Genomic DNA, 15307 nt, shown 5'->3' on the forward strand with positions numbered 1-15307 from the left:
CGAGGTGGTGGGCCCGGAGACGGAGCGGGGACAGCATTGGTAACTGGCATCTAGAGCTGGGTTTAGTGCATTGACAATGCCACCCACCCAGAAGAGTGTAACACAATTTTAGTGAATGGAGTACTGACAGGAGGCAGCAGCAACAGCAGGGGAAGAAAGCAGTAAGCCCTGAATGCCACCCAGAAGTGTACAATTTTAGTTTATGGAGTACTGACAGGAGGCAGCAGCAGCAGGAGGAGGAGGAGGAGGAGGCGGTGGGCCCTGAGATGGAGTGTGGACCGAATTGGTAACCGGCATCTAGAGCTGGGTGTAGTGCAATGTCAATGTCAGACAGAAGTATACAATTTTAATTAAAGAGGACAGACAGCCAGCGGTAGCAGCAGCAGCAGCAGGGGTAGGAGGTAGTGGGCCCTGAGATGGAGTGGGGACATCATTGGTAACTGGCATCTAGAGCTGGATTTAGAGCATTGGGAATGCCACCCACCCAGAAAAGTGTAATACAATTTTTGTGAATGTAGTACCGACAGGAGGCAGCAACAGCAGGAGGAGGAGGCGGTGGGCCCCGAGTCAAAGTGGGGAGCGCATTTGTAACTGGCATCTAGGGCTGGGTGTAGTGCATCATCAATGCCACCCAGAAGTATACAATTTTAGTGAATGGAGTACTGACAGGCGGCATCAGCAACAGCAGGGGGAGAAAGCGATGGACCGTGAGATGCAGCGTGGACCGCATTCAGAACTGGCATCTAGAGAAGGGTGTAGTGCATCATCAATGCCACCCAGAATTGTAAAATTTTAGTGAATGGAGCACTGACAGGTGGCAGCAGCAGGATGAGGAGGCGGTGGGCCCTGAGATGGAGCATGGACCGCATTAGTAACTGGCATCTAGAGCTGGGTGTAGTCCATCGTCAATGCCACCCAGAAGTGTGTAATACAAATATATGAAATTTGTGAAGGGCTAGACCAAAATGTTTTGTGCGCCAGCACTGTTGCTGTGTTTGTTCCGTAGTGCTGGATGCGATAGGAAGGTTGCTAGTTTGCATCATGCAGTGGATAACATGAATGCCAACCCTCAATCTTACAATACTCAGTTGAAAAATTAGGCAAAAGCAATGGTACCTATCAGTGTGGCAGTACTGGCGGTTTTCATCTGCAGTTTGTCAGCCTCCCAGAAGCAGCAGAAATGTAAAGTATATTGCTAGTTGGCACAATGGCAAGCATGACATTGCAATGAATGAATCCCTTGGATGTTGCAATAACTAGCGGAAAAATTCAACTGAGACAGGCTCAGCTGACAGGGTGTTAGTGATAGGCAGCCACAGACTCAGCACAGGAGCAGTGTCGGTTCACAGAGGCATCTTGGTTGGACAGTTGGAGTTGGGTTGGAGTACTTGTGTCAGTCAATCAGTGACATCTGCAGTAGGGATATGATAGTTGTTAGTAACCCACCTTTCGTTCATTTTCGAAAAGGTAAGGCATTTTCCAGCGACAGTCAAGATTGGTTGTCGGTGACCACTCCACCAGCGGCACTGAAGGTACTTTTGGACAGAACACTAGATGCCGGACACAAAAGAAGCTTGATGGCATACTGTGCCAACTGTGGGCAGATTTCAAGCCTGTTGACCCAAAAATTTTTGGCGTCACTACTGTCAGGACAGGCATCCTCCCCATAACTGCTATCGTCAACACCACCACCACCAGCCAGAAAAAAGCCAACTTAATCGTGCATCATGTGCTTCATACATTCTCGATGGTTATGCCCCTGCACTTCACTTGTTTGAGGTGGCCGCATCAAGTTTCCCCAGGCATCCAGAAAATCCCCCCTGCCTTGGCCTACACTTTTGGATGTGTGCGGCCTGCTGCCACTACTGCTGCTGCTGCCGCTACAGGAGGATACAGTGGAGGCAGTGTCTGCCTGAGCCCCCTGTGTGGAATGTGGTGCACGGAACTCCTCACACAGCCGGTCACATAGTATTCTGATCAGGCAGGTCACCTTTTCTTTCCCTTGCAACGAGTTGGGTAGAAACTGTGACATTTTGACTTTGTAGCGGTGATCCAGAAGGGTGGCCAGCCAGTAATCATCCCAGATTTTGATGCTGCAAATGCGACAGTCCCTTGCAGGCATCGCAAAATGTGGACACACATATAAAAGAGGGGTTCCCTGGGCTCATCCTCCACTTGTCCCTCAGTAGGCGCCAAAACATCTTCCTCCTCATCACCCACCTCCTCCTCTTCAAGCTACAGCAGTTCCTGTTCCATCTGATGCACAATGCCTGGGGTGTGACAGCACAAATGCGGGTTGGACGGGTCGTGTCCAGCAAGCCCATCATGGTCTCCCTCATCATCATCATCATAATCATCTTCCTCCTCCACCTCTAGAAAATCCTGATGCTGGCCAGTGTGCCTTCTTGCTCCTCCTGATGCTGACTGTGCGCTATGGAGTGTAATGTCATCCTCATCCTCCTCCCCCATTTCTTCCCCTCCTCTCCCATCGCCTCTTTCCATCAGGCCACACAGGGTATTATCAAGCAGAAAGATGATGGGTATGACATCCTTCCAGCCTGACCGCTCCCCAATCACAACATTTGTGGCCTGCTTAAAAGGGGCCAGAACCTTCCACAGTGAGTCCATCTGCAGTCACTGGTAAAATAGCTCACTTTTGTGGCTGATGGCTAGCTTTTGCTCATGCAGGGTGTAGTTCGATCTAGTCACAGTGTCACAAATGAGTCTATGCGGTGGCAGCCTCTGTTGGTGCTGGATCTTTATAAGCGCTGCGGAACTCCAGTAGAGTGGGCTGAAAGGACTGGGAGCTAGAGGAGCTGAATGGGTCACTGGAGTACCCATCTTGTGGCGACAAACGTCGTCTGAAACCTGCGAGCAGAAGCTTGTGCCCACTCCTCTGTCTCTTCTTTGGGACTCACGTGAGGCAGATTGGCAGCCCCTTCCATCCCCAGTCTTTTGCTGCTGCTGCCTTTCCTCTTTGTCTGTTTCTGAACTGCTGCTAGCCCTTACACGCACTGGTGGTTCCCAGGTGACATCACGGTCATCATTATCCTCATTTTGATCGAAGCCAACATCTGCACATGCAGACACTGATCCAGAACCCTTGCCCAGCAAGTGCTGACCACACTCTCCAAGGGTCTCAAAGTCTGCCTGCTGCTCTGAAATTTGCACTGTCAGATCCTCGCAGACATTCGCACTGTCAGGAAGAGTCATCAGGAGGTAAAGGCACATTAGCCACGCTAACTCCTGTCTTTGCTCCTGTCACAGCTCTGCTGGTTGCTGCTGCTGCTCCAGAAGAAGAGCCTGCTGCACTTGAGGCCCCTAAGACCCAGTCCAAAATACTCTTACCTGGCTGTATGATTGTATTCCGCCCTCTCAATACATCTACCAGCATACTGAAATATCTGTATTTTTTATATAGTAGGACAGAATTTTTTTTTTACCAAATGGTCTTTTTTGGTTTATAGCAAGAGGTATCAAACACTGAAATATGTATTTTTTTTTTAGAGTAGGATAGAAATTTTTCTGCAGCAAACTGGCTTTTTTTGCTAAATAGCAAGAGGTATCAGACTGAAATATTTGTATTTTTTTTTTTAGAGTAGGACAGACATTTTTCTGTAGCAAACTGGCTTTTTTTGCTAAAAAGAAAAAGGGGTCTCATACACTGAAGTATCTGTATTTTTTAGAGTAGGATAGAAATTTTTCTTTAGCATACTGGCTTCTTTGGTAAATAGGAACAGGTAGCATCAAAAACTGCAGTATCTGTATATTTACAGATATACAGAAGGCTCCTAAACTGTCCAATCCACGTCTCTCTCTGCTTATATCCTTCACACAGAACACAAGATGGAGTGACTAACCCCTCATTCGTTCGGTGAGAACACCACCTCATGGCGAATCACAAGGCCGTTCTCGCTTAAATGTTCGGTAAGCGAGAAAGGCCTGATTCGCTGCAAGATCGAACTTTCAAATCTCACTCTCTTATTCCTAATACAAAATCCCTTAGATAAGGGATAAAGATAAGGGATCCTTATCTTTATAGATCCGCTTGTATTGATTGCATTTTTTTGCAAGCAAATGTATCAGATTTTCTTTTTTCTTGATCTCAACTTTTGTGGGTGCAAAGTAACTTTTCACCAACTTATCTTTGAGTGACAGCAGTTTTTTGTACGTAATCTGTGGATGATCTGGAATGTATTTACTTTTTTTGGTTATATTTTAATATTTTGATATCCAAGCTATACCGTAAGAGCACAGCAGGTAATACTATTTTATCTGCTAAAAGTGCTCACCTTAACAATTTAAAGAATAGTATTCTGTATTCCCAGTACTTGCGTCTATGACATATTTGCTCACAATGAGATGACTTTCCAATAGCAGCCAACGATTTACGCAATCGACTATTATCAAGAGGTTATAGCTAAAGGACCCTTAAAAAGCCTTTCAGAGAGCTAGATTTCAAACGCGATCCCAAGTATTATATAAAAAAAGAGAGAAAAGAAGAAACCTTATGTTAATATTATAACACAATATTCACAGGATATTGGAATATTAGGGGAAATTTTGGAAAAATCTTGGCCGCTTTTGAAAACAGACCCCAAAATAAGTAAATACATTCCAGATCATCCACAGATTACATAGAGCAAATTCAAAGATATGTTGGTGAAAAATCACTTTGGACCCACAAAAGTTGAGATCAAGGAAAAAGAAAATCCGGTAGATTCGCTTGCAAAAAATGCAATCAGTGAAAGTGGATTTATATAGATAAGGATCCCTTTAAAATACCTATTCAATTTGTACCTTATTCCATTATTGATTGCAACTTTGTGGGTGTAATTTATCCAGCATTTTGTAAGCTATGGCAGGTTCTATGTGGAAAAAACAAAGAGAACACTAATAAAAAAAAACTTTAAATATGTCTATGATATACCCAGGAAAGATTGTAACAATGCTTAGTTACCACATTGGAACCTGCCACAGCTACAATAGCAATGAAATGCAATTCATAGCTCTCAATCAGATTATACCTAGAAAAAGAGGCAGGGATATTGATAAAGAACTCTTAAAAAGAGAAGCAAAATGGATATACCAACTGGGAGCCACAAAGTTTCCTGGACTTAATGAAATTATTAGTTTGAAACCATTTCTAGATTAGATGTGACAAAAGCAACATTTTTTGTTGTATTTCTATTGTTTGTCTATTGTCATTTTTGTGTTATGTGTTATGTCAACTTATGTGTGGTATCATGTTTTGGTTTTGTGTTGATTTGTTATATATATTGTATACTTTGTACTTTGAGATAATAGTACATGTATCATTTTCAACCAGACATATATGTGTTTTATTTGCATTAGGAGTTTTAACATTGTTAAAATATTGTGCATTGAATTGTCATTATACTGTCTAAAAATATTTTAAAATACTCTTTTGTCTCTGGTACACGGGGAGCGCAAAGCCCCGCAACTGCCTACGTTATCAGGCAATTTATTTATTCTGCCTGCCTGGGACTTAATCAGCTCTCTGTGTCCCCTGAGCGGCGTCCCTGCAATGTTTCTTTTCAGCTTCCCGTTGTGAGGCTAGCGGTTAAACTAGGAGACTTCTCTACGTCATCCTTTACTAGGGTAAAGTTTAAATTTGAATACAACATGTAAAATCTATTTTTTGTACATATAGGGTGTTAAATTAATTTACTAATTAGCTATCAATTGTATGTTTCCAGGTGATACTGGATATATAATTTGAGATCCCCCATTGTGCTGTTCCGGCTATGTTGTTCTGAGACTTTTTGACACGCATGCAATCTATTGGAGGAGACATTCACCTGGAGTGGAGATATGTATTCCTAATAATTGGTAGGATATATAAATTATTTTAATGATATTTACTAAAATGATATTTTGTGAAATTGAATATAGCGGAATTGTTGTATCTTATCTATGTGGTCTCCTAACAATCCCTGAAGAAGCGGGGGATACCTGCGAAACGCAAAGAAATATGATTCTAACTGTGCGAGACCATATTACACGTGGAAGATGTTTTTTTTTTTTATCTGTGTTTTTTTAATTGTTTTTTAATGTATGAAATAAAAAGTTATTTTTAGATTATCTTTTAAAACATGTGCCTAAAAAGTCCCTTCGTCCAATTGTGATACACAAAAAATGTATCATTCTGGGATGTGGCACACATGTAAACACTATTCTGTCCTCTAGAGAGGATACTAAAAAATAATCAATAGGAAATAAACAAAGAGGTAAAAGATGTTGAAGAAACATACTGGTATGGTTGGTAAAGGAGAATAAGGGCAGCCTGTCAGCAGTCAGACAACACAAAAGGGTTGGTGCTGCGTTCAGGGTGCCCTTTTAAATGAATAAAGTAATTGGGATTCTTGAAACCACGAACTGTGGGCAACTTCCGCCCTATTCTTGTGGGATTTTGACACATGCATAAAGGAGGTTTGCTTATTATGAGTGCTTTTGCTATTTCCCAGGCTTGGGCGTGTTTTCAAATGTGCTGCTTATCAAAGGGCTAATATTAGAAGAGCAGGGACAGCGGAGACAACAGGGAGGGGCTGGAGAGGAACAGATCCTCCCTAGGAATGTTAAACTTTTTTATAACTATGTGTTCTCTGGTATTTCTCACTTGACAGATAGGAGAGAAGATTTTTCCCTTTAGTCAGTTCCTGGGCATCAGTATAAGAGGACGTCCAAACGAGGGGCAGGTGTACAGGAAGTGCCACATGATTGGCACAGCTGTATTTAAACGTCCAGAAAATATGGACGCCTCCCATCCCTTGTGGAAACCCAGAGAAGGAGCTGGAATGGTTTTAATAAGAGTGTGGCAATTGTTTTGATTGTTTACTAGATTTTTGAGTGTAGATGTAAAAAAAAACTGGAAACCATTTTCCTTTACAGAAAATAAAAGTCTTATTAGAAACTAATAATAAAAATTTCTACAAAAAGACATACATAAGGGTATGATGGCAACGATAACAGATATCAATAAAGTAAATAATTTTACCAGTGAATCAAAGTGCCACTTTAAAAAGCCTTCCTTTCTCTGTCCTCTAAACAAGTTCTGTCAATAATATAGGCTTGGCACTACTCAGGGTTATCTGACTTTGAAAATCATATCTCTCTTTATGGATTCTCCCTTGATGTCTTAATGCTAATTAATTGGGGCGGTTCCTCTAGTAAAACCCCTATTTCATCTGTAAGGGATTAGTATTTTTCATTCTTATCAGACTATCAATTGTAATCAATATGGACATCCTGAGCTCTGACTGGGATGAATTTATGTCTCAAATAGAGGAAAACTGTTCATCATCCAAGTATGATGAACAGAAGAGTAAATCGTTAATTCAGAAATTTAAGCAATGATTTGAGAGGAAATCCACATTGTTTTGGCACATACAATTTTTTGAGACATACATCACAGAAAATTCTAATCCTTTAGGATTACATATTCAGCTCTTTCCAAATGTTAAAAACCCAGAACTCATTAGAAATGAATGGGAAACAGCCCTCATGAAGTGTTCTGAAAACCTTATGCAAATCCTGATTACCACTACAAAAACGAACTAACAACCCAACTATGAACTCACTTCCATGTACACCCAAAATACAAGCATTATTAATTCCTCTCCTTTCAAAAAAAATGACACCCTGATATTCTATCCAGAAAGATTTACCATAGAGTTGTATAACAAGAAAGAAACCAAATTCCAGAAAGATAAGTGGACTTTTGCAAAAAGAAACACATACAAATGGGATTCATCTACCTCCAAATGCAGTTACTCCCCAGCACCCCCCACCCTACCCTGCCCCATCACCCATCTCACACCACCACTTAATCTGTCTCCACATCACATCATGCTCCATCAACAAACACCAATCAACCACCCACTTCCTCACTCACTAACTCCATAGAACCTCACCCCTCAGACCCCATTTTTCATTCACTGCACCCACAACAGCATTCTCAGTATACCTCCCTCCACACACTCAACACTCATGTTGGACCTAATACACACCAAGGCACGAAAAGGCTGGTAAGTGACTCTAGCACGATTAATATTGATAATCCTAAACGTACATCTTCCGTCACCACACCACCTACGTTCCCTTTGGATCCGATGAATTCACACAATTCAATTGCCTATGAAAGAGACACCGACCCTACCAATCTCATTTCCCAACTTGACACACTTACTGAACCTCCCTTCCACCTCCCCATCCTTCCTACCCCTACCAACTCCCTGTAACGCCATACCCCATCCAGGCCCCATCCCTGCTCCTCTTCCATCCCCCACTGAGAAAACAGGACCGATGGACACTTATCTCAAGAAACTATCCCTGGAGGACGACAAATAAATATCATTACCTTTCATCTTACACTCTTAAATCAGATGAAATCCAACTCCTCAAATTAGGACTATCTTTTTGCCCCTCTTCAAATCTTAACAAATATGAACGAACCAAAGATTTAAACTCATTTGTCCGTAATCTAGCTTTCAAAGTTATGTATGACAAATCCACTTCTCTCAACAAATTCATAATCCCTCATGAATTTAGTCATTTTGACACACAGGATTTTAAAACTCTGAGGATTCTCCCAGAGTTATTAGAGGGGAATAAACAAGCTGACATAGATCTTCCGACTACACAGGAAGAAACCACCTCTACAATTCCCTCCAGACATCCAAAATCCACATTCTTTCCAACACTAGTATCATTCCCTCATATACACACGTTTGGTAACCCAGGACACCAACAAACTGCAAATCCAAACATCTAAAGCAACGGACAATCTCCCCACCAATTTACAGAAGGCACTGTATTGTACAGAAGGCACCCTTCTGATAAGGGGGACAACATAGTGATTATGAACAGATGTCAAAATGAGCAAATGTGCCTTAAAATTCTTTGTAACCCAGATTGGTATAAACCAATTTCAGGTAAACTGATTGACCACTTTTACAGGGAATACTATGACCTTCCTAACCCCCCTAGCGTTCTAATCCGGGCGTTCTTCTCTGCAGTTCGCGGCTGGAGATGGGAGGAGGAGGACATGTCCCCTGGACCTGCGGGGACCAGCAGGACGTCAGGGGATGCCGACGTAGCAAGGTAAGTGTTTTTTTTTTTTTAAGTTTTAAGCAACCCCGAATGTGACTAGGGATTACTTTTTGCAGGTTAAATCCACCCCGAGTCACACTTGGGATTACCACTAGGGGGGTTAATCATGATTTCCTATTGGGAACAATTGATGTCAAAATGAGCGACTATTTACGAAATACCTGGGTTTACCCACCTTTTATTCATTACCAAAAGTTCACAAAAACATCGATAACCAATCCGGGAGACCCATAATCTTAGACGTAGGCTCTATTTCATCTAACGCCAGTGAAGTAGTGGATGTATATCTTCGACCATTAGTCACCAATCTTCTGTCACATCTTAAAGATACCAGAGATCTTCCTAAATTTATTTCTAAATTACAATTACCACCTCCTGGGTTAGCACAATTATATTTAATATCAATTATGTCTCACTAACAATAATGCTTTACCAGTAAATACTGGTATATGTATACCATATATGAGGTCATCCTAAAGGAATGCAGCACATGCATTAACTGGCATCCTTATAAGGTAAAATGCTGGTTTAAGGATGATCATTGGTCAAGTAATGGTCAAGCACTGGCCATTGTCTCAGTTTCTTGGATAGTTTAAAACACAATACCACACCTGATTAGGTAGTCTTGACCAGAACTAACTGTATGCGACATGTTTTTTGATCATCTGCCAAGTTATTGATTTTCTGGCAGACTCCTTGGGTGAATTCAGCTTTCATAGTATAATCTTTGTGTTATCTCTCTTTGTACACTTCAAATTTACCCCATCAATATTTACATAAACTGTCACAAAATATATCTGTGACATAACACCACCCAATTACTTTTTTGTTACAATTGATGTCAAGGCGCTGTACAGCAGCATACCCGATCACTAAGAGCTTGAAATAATACAGACCCTAGTTTGACCAATTTTATCCTACCAACCTATCATTCAACAATTTCATAGTTTCCATACTTGAATATATCCTTACAAGGAATGTATTTACTTTCAAAGGCCAACACTACCTATAGACCCAGGGAATAGCTATGAGCACACAATGTGCCCCGTCATATGCTAACTTATATTTAGGTAAGTGGGAAAACAAGCTATTCTTGAACCCAAAAATACAAACCTACAGATCCCTAATACTAACATAAAAAAGATATATAAATGATATCTTTTCTAATCTTGACAGGATCTGAACTAGCACTACAAATTTTTTCTCAGAATTACAACAAAATGATTACAACTTAAAATTGTAATTGAAATTGTAAAAAAAAAGCGCCTTCAAAAAATTCTATTAAAAGGCCCTCTCTCGAGACTGTGATTTAATTTTTACTCAATCTAGATCCCCACCATCAGAAATAAAAGAGTTATACCTACATTCAAGTTCTAATCATCCTTAAGAAACATTGGGAGATATTACTAAGTGACCCAAAAACATCCTCCTAAAGAGTCTCCTTATCCATAAAACCCAGGCACAGTGAGGTGTGGCAAATGCTCACAGTGCCCCTGGCTTAAAGAACAGAAATATTTTCTTCAATCAAATACCAAATGGCATACAATCAAACATCATATAGAACCGTCTCCCCTATCAGTTAGGTGAGAAATACCAGAGGACACATCATTATAAAAAAAGGTTAACATTCCTAAGGAGGATCTGTTCCTCTCCAGCCCCTCCCTGTTGTCTCCACTGTCCCTCCTCTTCTAATATTGGCCCCTTGATAAGCAGCACATTTGAAAACACGCCCAAGCCTGGGAAAGGGCAGAAGCACTCATAATATGCAAACCTCATCTAATCACGCATTCATCGCAATCTCGTGAGAATAGGGCAGAAGTTGCCCACAGTCCACGGCTTCAAGAATCCTAACCACGTAGTGGTTTCACTATTCCTAATTACTTTATTCATTTAAAAGGGCACCCTAAACGCAGCACCAACCCTTTTGTGTTGGCTGACTGCTGACAGGCTGCCCTTATTCTCCTTTACCAACCATAGCAGTACTTCACTAACAATAACTTACTCTATTGCACATGTACAATCTCATTACAATGGCTATTTGTAATGTGCCTGGGCACACAAACCACAGCCAACTCCAGGAATCCTTAGTCAAGCTTTATTGGTAGTCATAAAGTCAGATGATTAGTCCAATAAGCGCGACACAGAGGGGTAAAGCAAAGACAGGTCAGGAACAATCCGAGGTCAGGGCAGGCAGCAGGCAAGAGTGGTCACAAACAATCCAAGGTCAGGACAGGCAGAGTTCAAGCAGAATCAGGTATCAGACCAGGTCGCTATTGGTGATGACAAAACAGGTAATATAAACCGACACAGAGAACGCACCCAAGCACACTGTACTCACAGAGGCTTATAGCGGGCAATGCTGTTCAGGACAGGTTCTACTTAAATGGCCAGAGTGGCAAATGACCTTGCGCCACCTGGCGCCATTTGATTGGAGGGTAACTGAATCCCCTGCGGACGATTGGCCGAAGGTAATTCAAACTATGTTCCGCCCGGCGGCGAGGCAGCCGAGTGCCACGCCCCTGGGGGGTACAAGAGGCACGCGTGGTAGCGTGAACCTCTTCCCACAGCACCCCTGGGACGTGCCCTACTTTGCACATCCACAGGAGTGCTGAGAACAGGACTTTCTGTAATCACGTTCATAGGGATGCTGGGAATGCCGCCTGGCCGAACAATAGTTTGGCTAGAACAGATCCCTCCGCATGCAGGGAGAGACACGCTGCGAGCAGTGCAGCAGCCCGAGTGTGGCAATTGCTGTTGATTATTTACTATATTATTGAGTGTAGATGTAAAAATATATACCAGAAACCATTTTCTTTTACAGAAAATAAAAGTCACATTAGAAACTAATAACAAAAACGTCTCCAAAAAGACATACATACGAGCACGTTGGCAACAAAAACAGATGTCTTTAGAAGGGTTATATACCAAAAATATTGACAATGGTTTAACAGTATTCATCATATTGAATAAAGGACATTAAGTGGAACAGTGGTGTTTTAAATCAACCATAAAACATAGTACAGAGATCTTACAAATACAGATATTTCAGTCTTTGAAAAAACTCTTGCTATTTAGCAAAAAAGCCAGTTTGCTACAGAAAAATTCTGTCCTACTCTAAAAAAAAATACAGATATTTCAGTGTTTGATACCTCTTGCTATTTACCAAAAAAAACCATTTGGTAAAAAAAAAAAAAAAAAAAAAAATATTCTGTCCTACTTTATAAAAAATACAGATATTTCAGTGTTTGATACCTCTTGCTATTTACCAAAGAAAACAGTTTGGTAAAAAAAAAATTCTGTCCTACTATAAACAAAATACAAAAATTTCAGTGTTTGATACTGTTGCACCTCAAGATTGTTTATAGATATATGTGGATAGATGTATAAATAATGTATATATGTGTGGGGATGTTGGTGATCTGTTTCTCTTTGTTAAATCTCCTAGGGTTTCCAAGTTTCCAAGAGTTCAAATGACAATAGGGACATTAGACAAACAGATCCCCATTTAATGTACAGCGCTGCGTAATATGTTGGTGCTATATAAACCCTGTTTATTAATAATATTAATAATAATAATAATAATAATAATTCAGTTCCCATAATAATGAAGCCTGAGTCAGCAGGAGTTTGATGAATAGCTGGACAGATGGGTGGGGGTGATGGCCCATCCAGACCTTTTGGTGACACCTGAAATTAGATGACCTCGCCTGGCTTTACCTTCAGCTTCCCATATCAACTTAGCTAGAAGGCCTAGTAAATTCCTGAAGGTACAGTAACCAACTCCAGGCTGGGGGGTGCATCAACCAATAGTCATCTTACAGATCACATCCAGTAACCAATCCAAGAGCCTCGGGGATCCCTAATGGGAATTACCTATATAAAAATGGGAACTGAGAGAATTTAGCTCTCTTGCTTGCTTGCTTGCTCAGGCTTGCTCTTGCTTGCTTGCTTGGGCTTGCTCTGTCTCCTGTTTCTTTTTGTCAGACCACCTAGGGTTTCCAAGGACTTCCAATGACACTAGGGACATTAGACAAACAGATTCAGTTCCCATAATAATGAAGCCTGAGTCAGCAGGAGTTGGATGAATAGCTGGACAGATGGATGGGGGTGAAAGCCCATCCAGATCATCTGTAAGATGACTGTTATGGAGTCCTCTTCTGAAGGAAGTAGGCTCCTGAGTTACCCAATAACCTCTTAGCAGGTAGCTATTAGATATTCCTGACTGAAGTCTTATGGGTGTCTGTTCACCAATGCTAGAAGTCTAGCAAACAAGATAGGGGAGTTGGAAGCCTTAATGAGTGAAGAGAATTATGACTTAGTTGGCATTGCTGAATCCTGGCTTTGTTCTTCACGTGACTGGGCTGTCAAAATTCCTGGGTATACTCTCTTTCATAAGGACAAGGTCAAACGAAAGGGTGGTGGTGTCTGTCTGTATGTGAGAAGTGATCTGAAAGTGAATGTGAAAGAAGAAATTGTGGAGGTTGAGGCATTATGGATTGAGTTGAATAACACACAAATAATGATTAGAGTCTGCTATAGGCCCCCCAGTGCTAGGGAAGAAATAAAAAATCAACTACTAGCACAAATTAAAAAAAGCAGCAAAAAATGGAAGTGTTTTAATCATTAGAGATTTCAACTACCCTGACATTGACTGGAGTAATGGCACTACAGGAACAGCAAAAGGGAGGGCATTTGTGAATTTGATACAATATAATTTTATGATACAGTTTATAGAATCCCCAACTAGAAATTATACTCTGCTGGACCTAGTTCTTTCTAACAATGCAGAGCTTATAACAAATGTGCAAATAAAAGAGAATCTGGGTGACAGTGACCATATTATGATTTCATTTAATGTTAGCTGTAAACAGGAAGCAAGAACAGGAAAGATACAAACATTTAAATTTAAGAGAGCAAACTTTCCATTATTAAGGGTGGCTCTCTGTGACTGGGAGACAATACTGTCCTCAAAGAACACAGAACAGAAATGGGAAAGTTTGAAGTCTGTTCTACAAAAGCAAACTGAAAAATATATTCTTTGGGTAATAAGTTTGGAGGCTAAAATTAAAACCTATGTGGCTTACAGCTGATGTTAAAAAAGCCAAAAGGAACAAGAAAAGGGCATTTCAAAAATATAAAAATGAAGGATCACCTTCATCATTTGAAACCTATAAAGAATATAACAAAAGATGTAAAAAGGAGATAAAATGTGCAAAACTTCAAAATGAAAGACTAATTGCAAAGGAAAGTAAGTCAAACCCCCAAAAAACTTTCAAATATATAAATAGCATGTGGCTAGGTTGGTAACTGGGGATAAAGACAAGCAGATTTACTAAACACTTTTTTTGAGCTCTGTGTACACGAAGGAAAATGGCAGAGCTCAAGTCCAAATTCATAATAGCAATGTCACTGCCTTAAATGAGTCACAATGGCTCAGAATTGATATGGTTGAGAAACAGCTGTGAAAACTTAAGGTTGACAAAGCACCAGGACCTGATGGATTACATCCACATGTCCTCAAAGAGCTGAGCTCAGTTATTTCAAAGCCATTATTTCTAATTTTTAGAGACTCTTTAGTCACTGGCAAGGTACCGATGGATTGGTGTAAGGCCAATGTGGTTCCTATCTTCAAAAAGGGAGCAAATTCATTACCAGGTAATTACAGACCCATTAGTTTAATGTCTATAGTTGGAAAGGTCTTAGAGAGTTTGATAAAGAGCCACAGAGGAGTTTCTGCTAGAAAATAATATTATACGTAATAGCATGGTTTCAAGAAAGACAGAAGTTGTCAAACAAATTTACTCTGTTTTTATGAGGAAGTAAGTAAACACTTAGACAGTGGAAAAGCAGTTGATATAGTGTACTTGGACTTTGCTAAAGCATTTGGCACTGTACGCCACAGACGGTTAATATGCAAGTTAGGGTCGATAGGTTTAGAAAAGTCAATCTGTAAATGGATATAGAAATGGCCTAAAGATCGCATCCAGAGAGCTGTAATTAATGATTCATACTCTGAATAGTCTAAGGTTATTAGTGGTGTACCCCACCAGGGTTCAGTGTTGGGACCTTAACATCTTCATAAATGATATAGAGTTTGGGATAAAAAGTACTATTTCTGTGTTTGCAGATGACACCAAACTATGTAATGGAATTAAGTCCATACAGGATGTCTATA

General features: G+C 40.7%; 1 long non-coding RNA gene across 1 annotated transcript in view; it reads left to right on the forward strand.

Annotated features, from left to right (window-relative positions):
• Positions 1 to 15307, forward strand: part of LOC140340942 (uncharacterized) — a 45848-nt gene that overhangs the window by 18024 nt on the left and 12517 nt on the right. The window contains exon 2 of the long non-coding RNA XR_011922766.1: positions 5721 to 5853. This is a non-coding gene — a long non-coding RNA (uncharacterized lncRNA). The remainder of the gene's footprint in view (positions 1 to 5720; positions 5854 to 15307) is intronic.

Source organism: Pyxicephalus adspersus, chromosome 11, assembly GCF_032062135.1.
Source record: "Pyxicephalus adspersus chromosome 11, UCB_Pads_2.0, whole genome shotgun sequence".
Taxonomy (NCBI): domain Eukaryota; kingdom Metazoa; phylum Chordata; class Amphibia; order Anura; family Pyxicephalidae; genus Pyxicephalus; species Pyxicephalus adspersus.